At 41.2% G+C, this 22,586-nt stretch overlaps 1 pseudogene; it reads left to right on the top strand.

The window, feature by feature from the left end:
- The first annotated feature begins 7,995 nt into the window (after positions 1–7,995).
- On the top strand, positions 7,996–8,242 carry LOC133231595 (diphthamide biosynthesis protein 3-like; annotated as a pseudogene).
- Positions 8,243–22,586: the final 14,344 nt, after the last annotated feature.

Raw genomic sequence — 22,586 nt, 5'->3', positions numbered from 1 at the left:
ATGACAAACCTAAATAGCATATTAAAAAGCAGGGACATCACTTTGCTGACAAAGGTCTGTATAGTCAAAGCTATGGTTTTTCCAGTAGTCTTGTACAGATGTTAGAATTGATGAGAAAAGTGTGACACTATGCTCAAACAATTGATGCTTTTGAACTGTGGTGCTGGAGAAGACTCTTGAGAGTCCCTTGGACTGCAAGGCAATCAAACCAGTCAATCCTAAAGGAAATCAACTCTGAATATTCATTGGAAGGACTGATGTTGAAGCTGAAGCTCCAATCCTTAGGTCACCTGATATGAAGAGCCAACTCACTGTAAAAGATTCTGACACTGGAAAAGATTGAGGGTAGGAGAAGAGGACAGCAGAGGAAAGATGGTTGGATGGCGTCATTGACTCAATGGACATGAGTCTGAACAAACTCCAGGAGAGAGTGAAGTACAGAGAAGCCTGGTGTGCTGCAGTCCATGGGGTTGCAAAGAGTTGGACATGACTGAGCGACTGAACAAAAATAACAATTGGAAAGAAGTATGCATAGAACAATAATTTTTAGGTTGGTAGGATTACATTTTTAAAATTTCCTTAAAAATTGCTCTTGAGGAATGATATTAAAAACAAAAGCATGACACTAATGCTCATTCCGATCAGAACATGATTAAACTGTGGAAGAGGAAAACCCAGAGAGCAGAGACCATTATGGTTCTTTACCAGAGGTCTTTTTGTTTGACCTGTACTAAACTGTCCTAGGGAAAGAGTGAACCAGAGTTGTTCCTGAACCTTGGCCTCCAGAAGATTTATTCAACCTGTTTTTTCTCCTTCAGTTTTTCCCCCTCTCCCTTTATTCTCTCCACTTCAGAAACTGTTCCTTTTTCTTAGTATCTTCAATTTTAATTGCAAAAAATAGAGGGGTCTTTTCAGATGACTCTCAGCTGGGTAGATCCTGGAAAAGGCTAGATGCAAAAGCAGGGATGGGAATGAGCGGGGGAAAACTGCATCTGTGAGTAAAAGATCAAAGTAAAAGATCAAAGACAGGGTCATCTGGCAGAAGATAAAACACTCCAAAAGACAGAATTGGATTAAACTATAATTAGTGGATTTAAAGGTAGAAGGTACAAGTGAATGGGCTGTGACTAGACTGGGAAAGAGACAAGATTGCATATACAATACAATAATAAGAAGGCAAAGCTATCTCCAGCTCACAGAAGGCCCTGTGATCCTCCTTTTCCTATATCCCTTAGAGTTCAGTTCAGTTCAGTCACTCAGTCATGTCCAACTCTGTGACCCCATGGACTATAGCATGCCAGGGCTCCCTGTCCATAACCAACTCGCTGAGTTTACTCAAACACATGTCCATGGATTCAGTGATGCCATCCAACCATCTCATCCTCTGTCTTCCCCTTCTCCTCCTGCTTCAATCTTTCCCAGCATCAGGGTCTTTTCAAATGAGTCAGTTCTTCACATCAGGTGGCCAAAGTATTGGAGTTTCAGCTTCAACATCATCCTTCCAATGAATATTCAGGACTGATGTCCTTTAGGATGGACTGGTTGGATATCCTTGAAGTCCAAGGGAATCTCAAGAGTTTTCTCCAACACCACAGTTCAAAAGCATCAATTCTTCAGCACTCAGCTTTCTTTATAGTCCAACTCTCACATCCATACATGACTACTGGAAAAACCATAGCCTTGACTATATCTTTGTTGGCAAAGTAATGTCTCTGCTTTTTAATATACTGTCTAGGTTGGTCTGGAGAAGGGAATGGCAACCCACTCCACTATTCTTGCCTGGAGAATCCATAGACAGAGGAGAGACTTATGGGCTACAGCCCAAGGGGTAGCAAAGAGTCGGACACGACTGAGTGATTTCACTCACTCACACTAGGTGGGTCATAACTTTTCTTCCAAGGAGTAACCGTCTTTTAATTTCATGGCTGCAGTCACCATCTGCTGTGATTTTGGAGCCCCCAAAAATAAAGTCAGCCACTGTCTCCACTGTTTCCCCATCTATTTGCCATGAAGTGATGAGATCAGATGTCATGATCTTTGTTTTCTGAATGTTGAGCTTTAAGCCAACTTTTTCACTCCCCTCTTTCACTTTCATCAGGAGGCTCTTTAGTTCTTCCCTTTCTGCCATAAGGGTGGTGTCCTCTGCATATCTGAAGTTATTGATATTTCTCCTGGCAATCTTGATTCCAGCTTGTGCTTCATCCAGCCCAGCATTTCTCATGATGTACTCTGGATATAAGTTAAATAAGCAGGGTGACAATATACAGCCTTGATGTACTCCTTTTCCTATTTGGAACCAGTCTGTTGTTCTATGTCTGGTTCTAACTGTTGCTTCCTGACCTGCATATAGATTTCTCAATAGGCAGATCAGGTGATCTGGTATTCCCATCTCTTGAAGAATTTTCCACTGTTTGTGGTGATCTACATAGTCAAAGGCTTGGCATAGTCAATAAAGCAGAAGTAGATGTTTTTCTGGAACTCTCTTGCTTTTTCGATGATCCAGCAGATGTTAGCAATTTGATCTCTGGTTCCTCTGCCTTTTCTAAAACCAGCTTGAACATCTGGAAGTTCACGGTTCACGTATTGTTGAAGCCTAGCTTGGAGAATTTTGAGCATTACTCTGCTAGCGTGTGGGATGAATGCAATTGTGCGATAGTTTGAGCGTTCTTTGGCATTGCCTTTCTTTGGGATTGGAATGAAAACTGACCTTTTCCAGTCCTGTGGCCACTGCTGCGTTTTCCAAATTCACTGGCATGTTGAGTGTAGCAGTTTCACAGCATCATCTTTTAGGATTTGAAATAGCTCAACTGAAATTCCATCACCTCCACTATCTTTGTTTGTAGTGATGCTTCCTAAGGCCCACTTTACTTCACATTCCAGGATGTCTGGCTCTAGGTGAGTGATCACACCACCATGATTATCTGGGTTGTGAAGATGTTTTTTGAATAATTCTTCTGTGTATTCTTGCCTCCCTTCTTAATATCTTCTGCTTCTGTTAGGTCCATACCATTTCTGTCCTTTATTGTGCCCATCTTTGCATGAAATGTTCCCTTGGTATCTCTAATTTTCTTGAAGAGATCTCTAGTCTTTCCCATTCTATTGTTTTCCTCTATTTCTTTGCACTAATCGCTGAGGAAGGCTTTCTTATCTCTCCTTGCTATTCTTTGGAACTCTGCATTGAAATAGGTATATCTTTCCTTTTCTCCTTTGCTTTTCACTTCTTTTTTTCCACAGCTATTTGTAAGGCCCCCTCAGACAACCATTTTGATTTTTTTGCATTTCTTTTTCTTGGGGATGGTCTTGTCCCTGTCTCCTGTACAATGTCATAAACCTCTATCCATAGTTCATCAAGCACTCTGTCTATCAGATTTAGTCCTTTAAATCTATTTCTCACTTCAATTGTATAATCGTAAGGGATTTGATTTAGGTCATACTTGAATGGTCTAGTGGTTTTCCCTACTTTCTTCAAGTCTGAATGTGGCAATAAAGAGTTCATGATTTGAGCCACAGCCAGCTCCCCATCTTGTTTTTGCTGACTATATACAGCTTCTCCATCTTTGGCTGCAAAGAATATAATTAATCTGATTTCAGTATTGACCATCTGGTGATGTCATGGTCTATACATGTCTATACATGGGTATAGAGTCTTGTCTTGTGTTATTGGAAGAGGGTGTTTGCTATGACCAGTGCATTCTCTTGGCAAAACTCTATTAGCCTTTGCCTTGCTTCATTCCGTACTCCAAGGCCAAATTTGCCTATTACTCCAGGTGTTTCTTGACTTCCTAATTTTGCATACCAGTCCCCTATAATGAAAAGGACATCTTTTTTTTTTTTTTTTTGGTGTTAGTTCTAGAAGGTTTGTAGGTCTTCATAGAACCGTTCAGCTTCAGCTTCTTCACCATTACTGGTCGGGGCATAAACTTGGATTACCATGATTTTGAATGGTTTGCCTTGGAAACAAACAGAGATCATTCTGTCATTTTTGAGATTTTATCCAAGTACTGTATTCTGGACTCTTTTGTTTACTATGATGGCTACTCCATTTCTTCTTAGGGATTCTTGCCAACAGTAGTAGATATGATGGTCATCTGAGTTAAACTCACCCATTCCAGTCCATTTTAGTTCATTGATTCCTAAAATGTCGACGTTCACTCTTGCCATCTCCTGTTTGACCACTTCCAATTTGCCTTGATTCATGGACCTAACATTCCAGGTTCCTGTGCAATATTGCTCCTTACAGCATTGGACCTTGGTTCTATCACCAGTCACATCCACAACTGGGTGTTGTTTTTGCTTTGGCTCTGTCTCTTCATTCTTTCTGGAGTTATTTCTCCACTAATCTCCAGTAGCATATTGGGCAACCACCAACCTGGGGAGTTCAACGTGTCCTATCTTTTTGCCTTTTCATACTGTTCATGGGGTTCTCTCAGAGTTAGGCAGGGTCATTCGACTAATTCTGGTCAATGCACTGGAAGGAACAGTGACAGGTGTGACTTCCAGGCCAAGCCAGCATTTAATGGCTACTGCCTGACTCTGCAGCTGTCTCTGCTCTGTTGTGCTGCACATAGGCTTTGTATTAAGATGGCAGAGCTACATGTTGGGACGAAGTAATCACAGAGATGATGGCCCTGCAGCAGGTTTTAGGTGAGTGAAAAAGTTTGATTTTGATCAGTGCAATAAACTATATATTTATGTCCCATCCCCATCTTTGAACAACCAAATTCATATGTTGAAATTCTTAGACCCTGGATGATGGTATCAGGAGGTGAGACCTTTGGGAAAGGCTCCACCCTCATGGGGCTTCCCTGGTGGCTCAGACAGTAAAGAATCTGCCTGCAACATGGGAGACCTGGGTTCAGTCCCTGGGTTGGGAAGATTCCCCTGGAGAAGAGCATGGCAACCCACTCCAGTATTCTTGCCTGGAGAATCCCCATGGACAGAGGAGCCTGGTGGGCTACAGTCCATTCAGTCACAAAGAGCTGGAAATGACTAAGCGACTAAGCAGAGCACAGCATAGCCACCCTCATGAATAGGATTAATGTCCTTATGGAAAGATCTTGGAAGATCCCATGCTTGCTTCTACCCTGTGAGGTTACAGTGAGAAGACTGCAATCAGTGAAGAAGAGAATTCTCACTAGACACCAAATCTATTGGCACCATGATCTTGGACTTCCCTGTCTCTAGAACTATGAGAACTAAATGTTTGCTGTTTGTTCATTTCTTTATTTGGCCACACCATGGCTTGTGGGATCTCAGTTCCTGGAGAACCCAGGCCCTTGGCTGTGAAAATGCAGAGACCTAACTACTAGATCATCAGGAAATTCTCCAATGTTTGTTGTTTCTAAACTACCTAGTCTATAGTATTTGGGGGGTTTTTGTTTGTTTTTTGCCCTCCCTGTGTGGCCCGTGGGATCTTAGTTCCCTAACCAAGGATAGAACGTGCCCCCTGCATTTGAAGCATGGAGTCTTAATAACTGGACCGCTAGCGAAGTCCCAGTATTTTTGTTATAGCCTCTGAAACTACTAAGATATTAAGCCATGGAAATGAAACCTTTCACCTCAGATTAGGACTTGAACCCATGTGCTGGGACTCAAACCTGGCCAAAATCCATGGTCTTCCAACTGAGATCACACACCTGGTTTCAGAACCTAATGAAGCTCAGACTCTTGATGTCTCATCACAGAAAGAAATCAGTGAGAGAGAAAGTGATAGGTAAGAAGTGGATTTATTTAGAGAGAAACATAGTCCAAAGAAGGCAAAAGGAGAAAAGGGTGGGAGAGGTAGCTAGATAGTATCACCGACTCAGTTGACAGGAATTTGAGCAAACTCCAGGAGATAGTAGAGGACAGAGGACCATGGTGTGTTGTAGTCCATGGGGTCACAAAGAGTTGGACACGATTTAGCAACTCAACAACAAAACACTTCATAGACAAGAGTGTGGGCCATTGCAGAGGGTGACTGGCCTTGAAATGTGGTGTAGTTAGCTTTTATGAGCTGGGTTATTTCATGGGTAATGAATGGGAGGATTATTTCAACTATTTGGGGGAAGGGGCAGAGCTTTCTAGGAATTGGGGTACTGCCCACTTTTTGGTCTTTGATGGTCAGCCTTAGAACTGTCATGGTGCCTCTGGGTGTGTCATTTAGCTTGCTGATGAGTTACAATGGGCATATACTGAGGATCAAATTCTCGTTGAAGTTGACTTGTCTGCCATCTTGGACCCATTTGATTCTAATCAGTTTATGTTTTGCCCTCGGATGTCATTCTTTCCAAGTTGTGTCCTGCCTCCCTCCCTCCTGTTTCACGATCAGTTTAAGTGCATGCACCAGGACATTTTCTTCTTAAGCACAATCCAGCCTATCCTAATACAAAAGGCACTACAACCATAGTATTATAGAAATCACAGATTATATGACATTTACATTCAGCCCTAATTTGAAGAGGTTGAAGGGAGGAAGGAGAGATATTGCTGAATCAGTCTACTATCATCATCTTCAACAGTACAGACCAAAGATACCATATGCAAGTCTCAGGCTTCCAGTAAGCATTCTGGAGAATCAAAGGATGTGAAAGCAAGAAACAGATGGAAACTAAATCCCTGCTCTGAAGGTAGAACCTCTTCAGCTACATAATCCTTTCTTCAGAGAGTTTTATCCTGAAAGACTATCAGGGTTAAGGCAAGTGGACGGACTATTATAGGCAAAGTCCTTATTTTTGCTAGTCTTTAATATACCTATTACCTTTATTATACGAAGCTTAAAACTTGAAGACAAGAGAAAAAGAAAGAAACAAAGTGGAGACAAGAGGAGAATTGTAAGAGAATGTAAAAATAAATGGGATTGAGGAGTTCATGGAGACAAGATCAGTGGTATTAGTGTTATTGTTCAGAGGCAAGAGCAGAACATTCAGGGATATCAAAAGCAGGCAATATAATTGAATAGAACAAAGATGACTGATGTAATTTGGGTTGGGTTGTGATCCTTAAGGTCTCATTGGGCCAGAGAAGTCTGTGATTTCTGAGGATATCATATTGTACGTGGTATAGCATGGTAGTTAAGCATGTGCGCTCTGGAGTAAGAGTAAGATGGATTCACAGCCCAGCTCTACTACTTATTGGTTTTGCATTCTTGGGTAAGTTATTTAACATTCCTGTGTCTCTCTTTCCCCACCTGTAAAATAGGAATTAGAATAGTGCCCTTTTTATATGGTTGTTGAACCAGACTATGTGAGGAATGATTCCTTCCCCAGTCAGCAAATAATGCAGGTGTCCAGAAAAACCCTCTCTCTCCTTGTCTCAGTGATCAGGGTATCATTCAGAAGACTGAGGAGGTAGTTTTCCCTTCCACACTCTATAGCTAGAGGCAGACAGATGATCTGTGTATAGTTTTTGTGCAACAGGCAATTACCTTCACCAAATGATCCTGCTGTTTGATTTGTAGTTTGACTCTGGAGTCAAAGGTGGGAGGGTTCATATTTCATTCTTGCTTACAGACAGTGAAGATGCCCTGGGGGCCCATTCCCACATATTGTTATGAATGTTCTCTTTTTGCCCTGCATTCCCAGATGTCTTTCTCTTTCTCATACACAGGCATAAATGCATTAGTTATTCTGATTCCTTAAGTCATTAATAACAAGACAATCATGACCTGAGTCAATTCCATTCTTTCCACAGTATTAAGAGTATTGGTTTAGAATAATGATTTCTCTGCACCTCACAGTGATTCCCTCCATGGAAGTGAGACCGGGAATACAACTTTTTGCAGAGTGAAGCAGCACATATGCGGTTTACGGCCCAGGCTCTGACACCGCATGGATTAGTTTAAATTCTGGTTCTACCTCTTTTAGCTATCTAAACTTGAGCAGGTTACCCAAGCCCCATGAACCTCAGTTTCCTCACCTGAAGAATACGAATAGGCCTGGCTGGTTGGGGACCTGGGGACTGGCCTTGGCCTGGGTAGGATGGCAGAGGTGGCAGACCTCTATGGCCCCAGTGACAATGGCAGTGTTTCACGGTGAGGTGGAGATCAAGGAGTTCCAATATGGAAAGAACTCAGAGATGTACTTCTACCCCTGCCCACATGGGAATAAATTCTGCATCACCCAGGAAGATTTGGCAAATGGGGAAACACGGCAACATGATCTAGCTTCTCTCTCATTATAAAAGTGATTTATGACAAAGGTCTGTTTACTTGTAGAGAGACAGTCCCGCCTCTTCCACCAATAATGAACTAGTTAAATGCTAAAGAAGACTTTAGGACTCCAAAGCCTGAACTTTGGGGAATGAGCCAAGCCGCAAAAATCAAATTCAATCACTATCTTCTTCATGGGGATAATTTTTTTTTTTAATTTGCTACACCATGTGGCTTTCAGGATCTTAGTTCCTTAGCCAGGGATCAAACCCATGCCTGCTGCAGTGGAAGCGCAGAGTCCTAACTGTTGCAGGAAGGGGGACCCCTTCCAGGGCCTGAAAGGGGGTCTTTTGCCTACCACTCAGAAATGAACTGTCTGAAGAGACACAGGTGCTGACAAAGCAAGAGACTTTATTGGGAAGGGGCATGTGGCGGAGAGCAGGAAGGTAAAGGAACCCAGGAGAACTGCTCTGCCTGTGGCTCACAGTCTTGGGTTTTGTGTTAATGGGGTTAGTTTTCAGGTTGTCCTTCACCAATCATTCTGACTCAGAGTCCTTCCTGGTGGCACATGCTTTGCTCAGCCAAGATGGATGCCAGCGAGAAGGATTCTGGGAGGTGGTCGGACACGTGGTGTCTCCTTTTGACCTTTCCTGAACTCTCATGGTTAGTGATGGCTTGTTAGTTCCGTGTTCCTTACCAGGACCTCCTGTCGTAAAGTAACTCACAGAAATGGTTACTATGGTGCCTGGCCAGGGTGGGCAGTTTCAGTCAGTGTGCTTCCCCTAACATAATCACTGGACCATCAGGAAATTCCCAACAATCATTTTGTAGCTTGCTGTTTGTTAAAGTGTGGATTCTTAAAACTGGCTGCTGAATTCATCTCCAGTTGAAGAAGCAAGTCCACCACATGACATACCTGAATTTTGTGCCTAGAACTTTGAATTGGAAGTTTTCTTAATTTTCCATCCGAACATAGAAGAAGATAATTTCAAATCAGTGCTTTCTTTCCTTCAGTTTTGTTATTTGTATATTATACACCTAATTGCTTCATTATCTGACAAAAGCATCGTCTACCTCAAGTCATTAGGATTCTTTTTTTTTTTTTAATATTTATTTATTTGGCTGCATTGGGTCTTGGTTGCAGTACAAGGGGTTTTTTTTTTTTTTTTTTTGCAGTGCACAGACTTCCTAGTTGTGCTGTGAGGGCTCTGAAGTACAGGGGCTCAGTATTTGCAAAATGCAGGCTTAGTTGTTCTGAGGCATGTGGGATCTTGTTTCCCCTACCAGGGATCAAACCCGCATCTCCTGCATTGCAAGGAGGGTTCTTAACCACTGAACCACCAGGGAAGTCCCAGGAGTCTTTAATTTTTTTAAAAAAAAAGGAGATTAAAAAAAAAGATTGCGGATACTAGTAGTATGTATATCATTAAGGGGTTATTCAGATTTTAAAAAATTACTGTAAGTAAAGCACTTTGTACTTGGCAAACTTGCAATAAACATTGGTCATTATTCACTTCTGTGTAATAAATGAATGGTAAATATTGCCCCTTCGTAAATATTTTATAGACCTAGAGATCACTTTTATGCAAATAATTTCTACATGTTTCTCCCTCGACCTAGCATCTCTTCTGAACCCCAGATAAATGTCCTCAGTTGATCACTACATATTTTCTCTCTTGCATTGCTATCCATCAGATTTGTCATTACATTAAACTCATCTTCCTCTAGCTGACTCCCTCTGGTCTTCCCTATTTCTGTTAATATCATTATTGTCACAGTTCCTTAGGTGTAATAATTTTGTCACCCATAGCTATAAAAAAAAAAACAAAACAGCTGACATTTATTATTTACTATGTGCCAGACAGTGTGTTAAACTTTTATTGAATTACTTTATATAATCCTCACAACAGTCTTATGATGGTTTATCAAATATAGACTGAGGGTCAGTGATATTGGATAAATTCTGCAAGTTTATATAATTAATAAGTGACTGAGTCAAGAATCACCCTGACAGGACTTCCCTGGTGGCCTAATAGTTAAGAATCTGCCTTCCAATGCACGGTTCAATCTTTGGTTGAGGAACTAAGATCCCACATGCTGCAGAGCAACTAAGCCTACCTACCATAATTAGAGAAGTTCATGCCACAATGACGTCCCAGCCCAGCCAAAATTAAAAAAAAAAAAACCACCTCACCTCTTTTTAAAACAGAGCCATACTGCTTAGCACTATCATGACTATTAAACAGGTCCTCTCTCTCTTTTTCAGTTATATCTGATCAATTCCTGTCAGTTTATCCTAGAAATTCTGTTATAAACATTCCTTTTACCACTTTAATCCTTATACCTTGATTATTGATGATGTCAGCATCCTAATAATTAGTTTCTTTTCTTCCAGCTTCTTGCTCTTCCAAATTTTAGCTAGATCTTTACTGTCTAAAACATAGCCCTTCCTACATGCCAGGGTAATTTTGAATTATCTCTTCTGATCTATTTGTATCTCTGTAGAGTTAACTCATTGGAAAAGACTCTGATGCTGGGAGGGATTGGGGGCAGGAGGAGAAGGGGACGACAGAGGATGAGATGGCTAGATGGCATCACCGACTCGATGGACGTGAGTTTGGGTGAACTCCAGGAGTTGGTGATGGACAGGGAAGCCTTGCATGCTGCAATTCATGGGGTTGCAAAGAGTTGGACACGACTGAGTGACTGAACTGAACTGAAAGTGAATGAATGGCACTGAAACCATCCATCTCAAATTGGGACTTGAACCCACAGTCTTCTAATTAGAATCACTCACCTGATGTCTGGACTTACTGAGGCTCAGGTTCTTTGTGTCTCAGCACAGAAGAAATTCAGCAAGAGGCTAAGTGATAGGCAAGAGGTAGATTTATTAATATAGGACACTTGGGAGAGGTGTAAGCAGGCAGGTGAGGGGGCTCTGCCCTCTGGATTAAGTGGGCTACATTTTTATAATCAAAGGAAAATGAGGAAGGGGGAAATACACCTTCTTCCTCATTCTTTGAGTAGATATCAGGCTTACATCACTAGCTCCTCCTTTTGTATGTGACAGGAGAGTGTTTGACCCTATGGGGTCAAACTAGGACTGTCACAGCACCTATTCAAATCAGCAGAAGGGTGGTAATATTTTTCTTTCACTTAATGACCTGAGGTATATCTTGTGCTTTATAGTTAAGTAAGCCTGCTTCATTCCACAAAATTCCCATAGCTTTCTTGAGCGATCATTAACTTACAGTGGTCTCTCAAATTTTCCTAGGTTTCCCTATCTATAATCTTCTACTGGGACTTCTACAACTACCTGTGTAACTATCCTATTCTATCCCTATCAGCCTTGATAGGTTTTTTTTGATTTATAGAATATTAAGATATTTCTCATGTTACTATCCTATCCCCAAGCTTCAGTGGGTTTCCATTAATTATAGCCGAAGGTCCTAACTTAACCTAGCATTTAAAATTTGTCTCTAATCTTGGTGGTTCTATCCCCGACTGTTCTATAGCACTTTATTAAGAATGTCTAATCAGTTTCTCAAACATTTTCTGCTTTTCTCTTATACCTTTACTCTTTGCTGCTTTCCTAATCTCATAGTACCTACAAACTTATCTAGTTACCATCTTCTTTTTGTGTACACAAATCCTACTTCTTCTATAAAATCTTTACTCTATCAAAGCGTCTAGTGACCCCTCTTTCTCTCTTCACAGTAGTTGATATCGTTAGTACAATTCACTAAACATTGCTGCTATTATTATTTTGGGAGATGAATATATTTGATTGGCAGATTTTATTTTATCAAGGAGTGGGTGAAAAGTCAGTGATCTAAGGTCTGAGATAGTGAATTCCCACTCTTGGAGGTTTCAAGCAGACACTGAAACCCATAGATAGGGTTTCTGGAGAGAGTATTGGTGCATTTGCCAGTTAAGATTACTTTCATCTTTAAATCCATATTTTTTCCTGATTTGGTTTGCAGAAACATTTATGTATGGAAGCATGGAGGGTTTTGTGTGAAGTTAGGAAAGGAAGATTAAGGTGAATCATGTAACTAGAACGGCTTGGAGGAAGAGATGAGACCCTCCTGTTTTCTATTGCCCATCTCCCTTCTCCAGCATTTTCCTGGGCAAGACCCTCCCCACCCAATAAAGTTTAAATCATCAAGTTAAAAGAACTTAACTCTAAGACATGATCTAGCAGTCTACCAATCAATAGCATTGGAATCCTCAGATTCTCAGGATCCATTCTAGAATTTACTCGGTCAGAATTTATTCAGTCACAACAAATTCCCAGTGATTAATTTGTACACAAATATTTTAGAAGCACTAGTAGAGTGGACTCCAGATATTAAAAAGGTGCTTTATACAGAACTCTATTGAGCTGATAATGATAGCTCAGTTGTTAAAGAATCCGCCTGCAATGCAGGAGCTGCTGCTGCTGCTGCTAAGTCGCTTCAGTTGTGTCCGACTCTGTGCGACCCCATAGACGGCAGCCCAACAGGCTCCCCCGTCCCTGGGATTCTCCAGGCAAGAACACTGGAGTGGGTTTCCATTTCCTTCTCCAATGCATGAAAGTGAAAAGTGAAAGTGAAGTTCTCAGTTGTGTCCGACTCTTCGCGACCCCATGGACTGCAGCCTACCAGGCTCCTCCATCCATGATATTTTCCAGGCAAGAGTACTGGAGTGGGGTGCCATCGCCTTCTCTGGCAATGCAGGAGACCCCAGTTCAATTCCTGGGTTCGGAAGACCTGCTGGAGAAGGGAAAGGCTACCGACTCCAGTATTCTTGGACTTCCTTGTGGCTTAGCTGTTAAAGAATCTGCCTGCAATGTGGGAGACCTGGGTTCGATCTCTGGGCTGGGAAGATCCTCTGGAGAAGAGAAAGGCTACCCACTCCAGTATTCTGGCCTGGAGAATTCTGTGGACTGTATAGTCCTTGGGGTTGCAAAGAGTGGGACACTACTGAGCAATTTTCACTTTCTACAAAAAAAGAAGAAAAAAAGAAAACTAGCAGTCAGTCAACAACTTTTTTTTCTTCTCTCCTGCCCCACATCCTATCCATCAGCAAGATTTAGGTATAGGCTTGAAACCACCCAATTCATATGGGACTTGAACTCAGCCAAAACTCAGATTGGGACTTGAACTCAGATTCACACTTGGACTCACTGTCTTATTCTATGTTTTGGCTGCACCACACATCATGCAGAATCTTAGTTCCCTGACCAGGGATCGAATCTGTGCTCTCTGCAGTAGAAGCACAAATTCTTAATCACTGATCCACAAGGACGTCCCTTGAACCCACTGTCTTTTAATTAAAATCACTTACCTGGTGTCCAGATTTACTGAAGCTCAGGTTCTTTATGTCTTAACACAGAAGGAATTCAGTGAGAGGCAAAGTGATAGAAATAAGTAGATTTATTAATATAGGATGCTTGTGAGAGATATAAGCACACAGGCAAGGACCCTCTGCCTTGAGAATCAAGTAAGAAGGCAGGTTTATTTAGGGAGATACACACTCCACCGACAGAGTGTGGGCCCCCTCAGAAGGTGAGACGCCCTGGGAGATATACATTCAATAGACAAAATGACAGCAAAAGAGACACTGATGTATAGATCAGTCTTATGGACTCCGTGGGAGAGGGAGAGGGTGGGGAGATTTGGGAGAATGGCATTGAAACATGTATAATATCATGTATGAAACGAGTCGCCAGTCCAGGTTCGATGCACGATACTGGATACTTGGGGCTGGTGCACTGGGATGACCCAGAGGGAGGGTATGGAGAGGGAGGAGGGAGGAGGGTTCAGGATGGGGAACACAGGTATACCTGTGGCAGATTCATTTCGATATTTGGCAAAACTAATACAATATTGTAAAGTTTAAAAATAAAATAAAATTTAAAAAAAAAACTGAGGCTGCAGCAGGAAAAAAAAATAAAATAAAATTGTCTATGGGAAATTCTTAAAAAAAAAAATGCAGTCTATCTCAAAAGATGGGCACAGCCTGGAAATATAGGGTGGTTACCAAGTTTTTAATGGGCCGGCTAGGAGGAACTATTTTGGGGAAGAGGCAAGATGTCTAGGAATTGAGCCACTGCTCACTTTTGGTCTTTAATAGTTGGCCTTCAACTGTCCTGGTGCCTTTGGGTGCATTCGTTAGCATACAAATGCATTTCAATGAGCATATAATGAGGCTCAAGGTCTACTGGAATTGAGTCTTCCTCTATCTTGGGCGTAGTTGGTTCAAACCAGTTTATGTTGTATCGTCAATAGCTATGACATTCTTTGGGGGGGTGTGCTTTGCCCCCTCCCCTCCTATTTCAGGTTCAACCTTAAATATATACCCTGTAACTAACTACTTTTCTTTCGTCACCACCTATTGCAAACCACCATCATCTCCCACTTAGACTACTGCTAGAGTCTCCATAAGTTTTTGTTTTCTTAAAAGATTTATTTATTTATGCTTTATTTTTCGGCTGTGGTGGGTCTTTAGTGCTGCACACAGGCTTTTCTCTAGTTGCGCTGAGTGGGGGATACTCTTTGTTGAGGTTTGTGAGCTTCAGTAGTAGTGGCACATGGGCTTAGTTGCTCTGCGGCATGTGGGATACTCCCAAACCAGGGATCGAACCAGTGTCCCTTGCATTGCAAGACGGATTCTTAACCACTGGACCACCAGGGAAGCCCTCAAACAGTTTTCCTGATTCTTTTTAGAAATTTTTTAAATTTTGAAATTTTAGACTCATGGGAAATTGCAAAAAAAAAAAAAAAAAGGTATGAAGAAGTCCATGTATCCTTCATCCAGTGCCTCTAATGGTAACATCTTGTATAACTATACTACAATATTGAAATTGACATAGGTATAATCCACAGACTTTATTTGAATCGCATCATTTTACATGCACTAATTTTTTTGGTATGTGTATACTTCTGTGCAACTTTATTACATGTGTAGATTCATGTAACTGTCTCCACAATCAATATACAGAACAATTCCATTACCACACGATTCCCTTCTGCTACCCTTTTAGAATGTACCCTGCCTTCTCTCTGGTCACTAATTCCTGGCAACCACTAATCTATTCTTTATCTCTATAATTTTATTATTTCAAGAATGTTGTGCAGTGGATAAGAATTCACCTGCTGATGCAGGGGACACGGGTTCAATCACTGGTCTGGCAAGATTTCACAAGCTAAGGAGCAACTAAGCCCATGTACCCCGACTACTGAGCCTGTGTGTTGCAGCTTCTGAAGCCCACGTGCCTACAACCTGTGCTCCACAAGAGAAGCCACTGCGACGAGAAGCCCACACACAGCGATGAAGAGCAGTCCCTGCTCACTGCAGCTACAGAAAGCCTGGGTAAGGCAACAAAGACCCAGCACGGTCAAAAATAAATAAAAAATTTTAAAATAATATTAGAAAATAAAAACAAGAGAGACTTCCTGGCAGTCCAGTGGCTAAGACTCCATGCTTCCAATGCAGGAAACACGGATTTGAACCCTGGTCGGGGGACTAAAATCCTGCATGCCATGTGACGTTGCCAAAAAAATAAACTTAAAAAAAAAGCAAGAATCTTATATAAATGTAATAATATAGAAAGTAATTTTTTCTGTGACTGGCTTTTTCAATTAGCATAATTCTCTTGAGATCTGCCCAAGTTATGGCATGTATCAGTGGTTTCTTTTTTTATTGTTGAGTAGTGTTCCATACTTGGGGGCGGTTGTTGTTGCTTGTTTCTTAATTTTTATTGGAGTGTAATTGATTCACAATGTTGTGTTAGTTTTAGATGTACAGCAAAGTGAATCACGGACATTTGGGTTGATTCCAGTTTTGGGCTATTATAGAAAAGCTTCTATTGTTACTCAAAAACTGGATTCACCTCTTCGTGGGTATCAAGCAAAAAGACACATCCAAGCCAAAGTGTGGAAGAAGGAAGAATTTATCACTTACAGCTAGTAAGGAGAACACCAAGGATATTTCCCCAGTGTCTCCCCAATAGCAAAATTGGGAAAGCTTTAAGCTAAGGGTACATGTATCTTCATGAAGGGGCTTGAACAGAGAATTTAGCTTAGATTTGGGACAAAGGTTGACAGAGTTCAAGCTTTTGTTAACTGAAGTCATGAGGTTGAGAATATGTCAATATTATTATTCCTTAGGTTCTGACCAGTCTGGGATCTCAGCCTATAGCCATCCTCCACAAGGGCGGGGGCCTTAGTTCCTGCTAAACTCAAAGATACGCATTAGATTGTTATGCATGTCCCTTCAGGATCGATTCTTTTATTAATAAACTATTGCTTCTTGATTGCTTTCTCTTTGCTCCTGCATTCTTTAGTTCCTTCAGAATCCGTAATTACTGAGCCCTCTTCAAGGGCAAGCCTTGTGGCCAGACTTCGATCACAAAGTAAATGGCTTCTCTTAAAGTCAAAAACACTGAGACTAGGTCTCTTTCTCTGGGGACCCCCTACCTTATCTGCTTACACTATAATTTGTGTACAAGTTTTTGTGTGAACAGAACATTAATCACTTTCTCTAGGATAAACACCCAAGAGTGCAATTGCTGGATCACACAGTAAGCATATGCTTAGTTTTATAAGAAACTGCCAAATTTTTCCAGAGTAGCTGTGCCATTTTACACTCCTGCCAGCAAGGTATGTAAGTGGATACAGTTCCTCCACCTCCTTGAGAGTGTTTGGTGTTTTCACTATTTTTCAAAAATTCTGGCCATCATCATAGGTGTATAGTGGTATCTCATTGTAATTTTTAACTAATTTTATTTGTTTGGTTTTGGCTGCACTGGGTCTTCCTTGTTGAGTACTCCTCTAGTTGTGGAGAGCATGGGCTTCTCATAGAGGTGGCTTCTCTTGTTGTGGAGCTAGGTGTGCAGGGTTCCATAGTTGTGGTCCATGTTTAGCTGCCCCATGGTATGTGGAATCTTCCCAGACCATGGATGGAATCTGTGTCCCCTGTATTGGCAGGAAGATTCTTAATCATTGGGCTACCAGGGAAGTCCTTATTGTGATTTTTACATTTTCCTAATGGTCATGTATGGATGTGAGAGTTGGACTGTGAAGAAGGCTGAGCGCCAAAGAATTGAGGCTTTTGAACTGTGGTGTTGGAGAAGACTCTTGAGAGTCCCTTAAACTGCAAGGAGATCCAACCAGTCCATTCTAAAGGAGATCAGTCCTGGGTGTTCTTTGGAAGGACTGATGCTAAAGCTGAAACTCCAGTACTTTGGCCACCTCATGCAAAGAGCTGACTCATTGGAAAAGACTCTGATGCTGGGAGGGATTGGGGGCAGGAGGAAAAGGGGACGACAGAGGATGAGATGGCTGGATGGCATCACCAACTCGATGGACGTGAGTCTGAGTGAACTTCGGGAGTTGGTGATGGACAGGGAGGCCTGGCGTGCTGCAATTCATGAGGTCGCAAAGAGTCAGACACGACTGAGCGACTGAACTGAACTGAACTGATAGAGGCTTGAGTTGGTTTCTATCACAAGAAACTGAAAGCATCCTCTATATTCATTTACTTTCCCTCAACAGCTATTTTATTTTCTCATTTTATTAGTCAATATTTCCACATCTTTGAAGCCTGAAACATCCAACATCTGAATGACCAGAGACAACCTAGAAACTAATCCCATCACCATAAAACTGAGGCTGTGAGCCACATGGCAGAGCAGTTCTCTTGGGTTCCCTTACCCTGCTGCTCTCCACTTTGGCAAACCTTCCCGATAGTCTCTTGCTTTGTTAACATATGTGTCTCTTTGGACAACTCATTTCTGAATGTTAGACAAAGGCCCACTCTTGGGCACAGGAAGGGGTCCCCATATCTGCAACAATAAGATCCATTTTATCAGTGTTTTCCTTATATGGATGGTGCTTTTGGTGGCAATTCTGAAAACTCTGCCTGGCCATTGGTCCTAAAGATGTTTACCATGTTGTTTTTCTAAGCTTTTTATAGTGCTAACTGAAAAGAAACACACAGCCTAAAAGTTGTGAATTAAGGTTTATTTAATGACCTTATTGAGACTATACCTCGGGAAACAGTCTCTCAGATAGCTCTGAGGAACTGATCCAAAAAGGTAAGGGTAAGGTCAGAATATATAGTTTTTGCTAAAAAAAAAAAAAAAAGGTTAGTAGAACATCAAAAGATTCAGTTCAGTCGCTCAGTTGTGTCTCACTCTTTGCAACCCCATGGACTGTAGCACAACAGACCTCCCTGTCCATCACCAACTCCCAGAGTTTACTCAAACTCACGTCCATTGAGTCAGTGATGCCATCCAACCATCTCATCCTCTGTCATCCCCTTCTCCTCCCACCTTCTATCTTTCCCAGCATCAGGGTCTTTTCAAATGAGTCAGCTCTTTGCATCAGGTGGCCAAAATATTGGAGTTTCAACTTCAACATCAGTCCTTCCAAAGAATATTCAGGACTGATTTCCTTTAGGATGGATTGGTTGGATCTCCTTGCAGTCCAAGGGACTCTCAAGAGTCTTCTCCAACACCACAGTTCAAAAGCATCAAAAGATTACTGCTAATCAATTTTAGAAACCAGGCTTATGGTTGCCAAGGGGGAGGAGCTGGAGAAGGGAAGGACCGGGAGTTTGGGATTAGCAAATGCAAATTATTATTTATAGGATGGTAACTAACAAGGTCCTACTGTATAGCACAGATGACTGTATTCAATATCCTATGATAAAATATAATGGAAAAGAGGATGAAAAAGAATATATATACATGTATAACTGAATCACTTTGCTGTACAGCAGAAATTAACACAGTCCTTGTTAATTAAAATAAATCAACATTTTAAAAAATTACTCATAATCACAAAAAAGAGATGCATGGAGGGAAAAAAGCAGTTTGACTAAAATTATTCCTTTGATATGCATCTTAACTATCCAGGGCCAGTATCCTGGTTTTCTTTTGATTTCCTTTCATGGTGCACCACTAGTGAAGTTACAGTGGTTAATGGTTTGATGACAGCCAACAGTCTTTGTTTACTAAAATGGCAGGCAACATTTTCTCCCCCGCACCTTTTTTTTTTTTGTTCACATATTTTTACACTTACAAATTTATGATCCATTTGGAGTGAATTTTCATTTAAGTTGGGAGGTTTAGGTGGAGGTTTAGGTAGTTTTGAGAAACTCTACCTGCCATATCAGTAAATAAGGATGTCAAAGTCATCGGCGATTGCAGCCCTCAATTGTGAGCTAGTGAGCCCTGAGAAAACTCGGTATGTAAAAACACAAGATACTGGCCCCAGATAGTTGAAGTGCATATCAAAGTAATGATTTCAGTGAACCAGACTCTTGTATCGTCCCACACATAGAAAAAAGCTAAATGCCTTAACTAGAGACATATGGTCTTCTTAATTTACAAATCTTTTGATGTTTTTTGATGTTCAGACTACCTGCCCTTTGTTGCAAAACTTCTATATAACCTGAAACTCTCCGCACTTCCTTGGAGCAGTTCTCTTAGGGTTACTTGAGATGCTGCCTCCTGGGCTTAGAGTCCTACAAATCCCCACCAAATAAAATGTAGCTCTCAACTTTAGGGTGTGGATTTTTTGTTTGGTTGTTTACAGTTATGGTGACCACAAAGAGACCAAAGCAGATTCCTCTTCTTTGCCTGAATTCTATAAGTATCTGGAACCTTGGTACCAGCAGAGACCTCTTGTGCCCATCTGTCTCCTCAGGGAGTCCAGATGAATTTGGGTGAGTCTTTCCTGGTTCTAGGATCTCCTGTCATTGTATGATAATACTAAATTTTATTTGATAGGGGAATAGGCTATCCTTGAAACTTAATTTCAAGAAGTACCTGGGTTATCCTCAGTTGACAGGTTGGGAAGATTTTGCTCAGTTTATGCATTGAGTAAAGACTAGAGAAGACTCTTGAGAGTCCCTAGGACAGCAAGGAGATCAAACCAGTCAATCCTAGGGGAAATCTCCCCTGAATATTCATTGGAAGGACTGATGCTAAAACTGAAACTCCAATACTTCGGCCACCTGATGAGAACAGCCGACTCGTCGGAAAAGACCCTGATGCTGGGAAAGACTGAAGGCAAAGGAGAAGAAGGTGGCAGAGGATGAGATGGCTAGATTCAATGGACATGAACTTGGGTGAACTCTGGGAGATGGTGTGAGACAGGGAGGACTGGAGTGCTGCGGTCCATTGGGTCACAAACAGTCAAGACACGACCTAACAACTTTGAACAACAACCCATTGAGTGGGTTATCCTCAATGTAAAAGACACTAGGAAAACTCAATTAGATACTGAGTGGTTATCCTCAGCTTAAGGACTGGAAAGATTCTGTTCAGTTAAATACTGAGTAAGGCGGGACTGAGTTACTATGGGAAAGACTGGCTTGTAATTTTTCCTTGAACTGGGTACCTTGATAGAGTTACTGGAAAAACAATCAAACAAACAAACAAACCTGAAACTTTATGAGAGCTTCTGAGCTCTGAAGAAGGGACTCTTTCCTCTTGGCCCACATGATTTTCTCAGGTGACTGAGAAACTTGCTGCAGTGGTAAATGCAAGGCCTCATTTCATGCAGCTGTACCTATAGGGAAAGCCACTTATTAATTAATTATATGCTCAATTGGGGACACAAATAAGAGATGGTCATTCTGTGATAAAAAATTAATACACAAAAATCTGTTGCATTTCTATACATTAAAAATGAAAGTCCACAAAGAGAAATTTAAGAAGCAATTCAATTTACCATCACATCAAAAACTAAACTAAAATAAAATATCTAGGAATAAGCCAACTCAAGATGACAAAAGACCTGTACTCCAAAAACTATAAGCTGTTGATGAAGGAAATCAAAGAAGACATAAACTGATGCAAAGATAAACTGTATTTGTGGATTGGAAGAATCAATATTGTCAAAATGACTATACTATCTAAAGTGAAAGCATTAGTCACTCGGTCATGTCTGGCTCTTTGCAACCCCATGGACTGTAGCTCACCAGGCTCCTCTGTCCATGGAATTCTCCAGGCAAGAATACTGGAGTGGGTGCCCCTTGTCTTCTCCAGGGGATCTTCCATATCCAGGGATTGAATCCGGGTCTCCTGTATTTCAGGCAGATACTACCCCGAATTTATGTTAGTAATTCAATGCAATCCCTATCAGATTACCAATGGTATTTTTCACAGAACTGGAACAAAGAAAAAAAAATCTGAAAATTTGTATGGAGACAGGAAAGACCCCAAATAGCCAAAGCAATCTTGAAAAAGAAAAATGGAGCTGGAGAATCAGGCTCCCTGACTTCAGACTATACCACAAAGCTATACTACAGTCTTCAAAACAGTATGGCACTGACACAAAAATAGAAATACAGATCCATGGAATAGGATAGAAAACCCATAAATAAGCCCATGCACCTACGGTCAACTAATCTATGACAAAGGAGGCAAGACTGCACAATGTTGGAAAGACAATCTCTTCAACAAACGGTGCTGGGAAAACTGGAAGCCACACATAAAAAAATGAAATTAGATGATTCTTTAACTCCATACACAAAAACAAACTCAAAATGGATTAAAGATCTATATGTGAGACCAGAAACTATAAAACTCCTAGAGAAAAACAGGTAGAACACTCTCTATATAAATCACAGCAACATCTTTTTCAATCCATCTCCCCGAATAATGGAAATAAAAACAAAAATAAACAAATGGAATCTACTTAAATCCAAAAACTTTTGCACAGCAAAGGAAACAAAATGAAAGGACAACCCATAGATTGGGATAAACTATCTGCAAATGATGTGACCGGTAAGAGATTAGTCTCCAAAACTTAAAACAGCTTATGATGCTTAACAGCATCAAACCAAAAAACCCACTCGAAAAATGGGCAGAGGACCTGAACAGACTTTTCTCCAAAGAGGAAATACAGATGGCCAATAGATGTTCATTTTGAACAACAGATGTTCGAAAAAGTGTTAAACGTCACTAAGATGTTCAACCTCACTAGTTATTAGAGAAATGCAAGTCAAAACTACAATGAGCTATCACCTCACACCGGTCAGAATGGCTGTTACCAAAAAAAATCCACAAACAACAAATGCTGGAGAGGGTGTGGAGAGAAGGGAACCCTCCTACACTGTTGGTGGGGATGTAAATTGGTACAGCCACTATGGAGAACAGTATAGAGGTTCCTTAATAAACTAAAAATAGAGCTACCATGTGACCCTGTAATCCCATTCCTGGGCACATATCCAGAGAAAAAGATGACCTGAAAGGATACATGCACCCCAATGTTCATTACAACACAGCTTACAGTAGCCAAGACATGGAAGCAACCTAAACGTCCATCGATAGAAAATGGATTTTGTGCATGAGGGCATGCTAAGTTATTTCAGTCGTGTCTGACTCTTTGTGACCCCATGGACTGTAGGCTCCTCTGTCCATGAGATTCTCCAGGTGAGAATACTGGAGTGGGTTGCCATT

The sequence above is a fragment of the Bos javanicus genome, chromosome 19 (assembly GCF_032452875.1).
Source record: "Bos javanicus breed banteng chromosome 19, ARS-OSU_banteng_1.0, whole genome shotgun sequence".
NCBI lineage: Eukaryota > Metazoa > Chordata > Mammalia > Artiodactyla > Bovidae > Bos > Bos javanicus.
The sequence above is the reverse complement of the archived record's forward strand: the minus strand, read 5'-3'. Positions and strand labels throughout refer to the sequence as shown.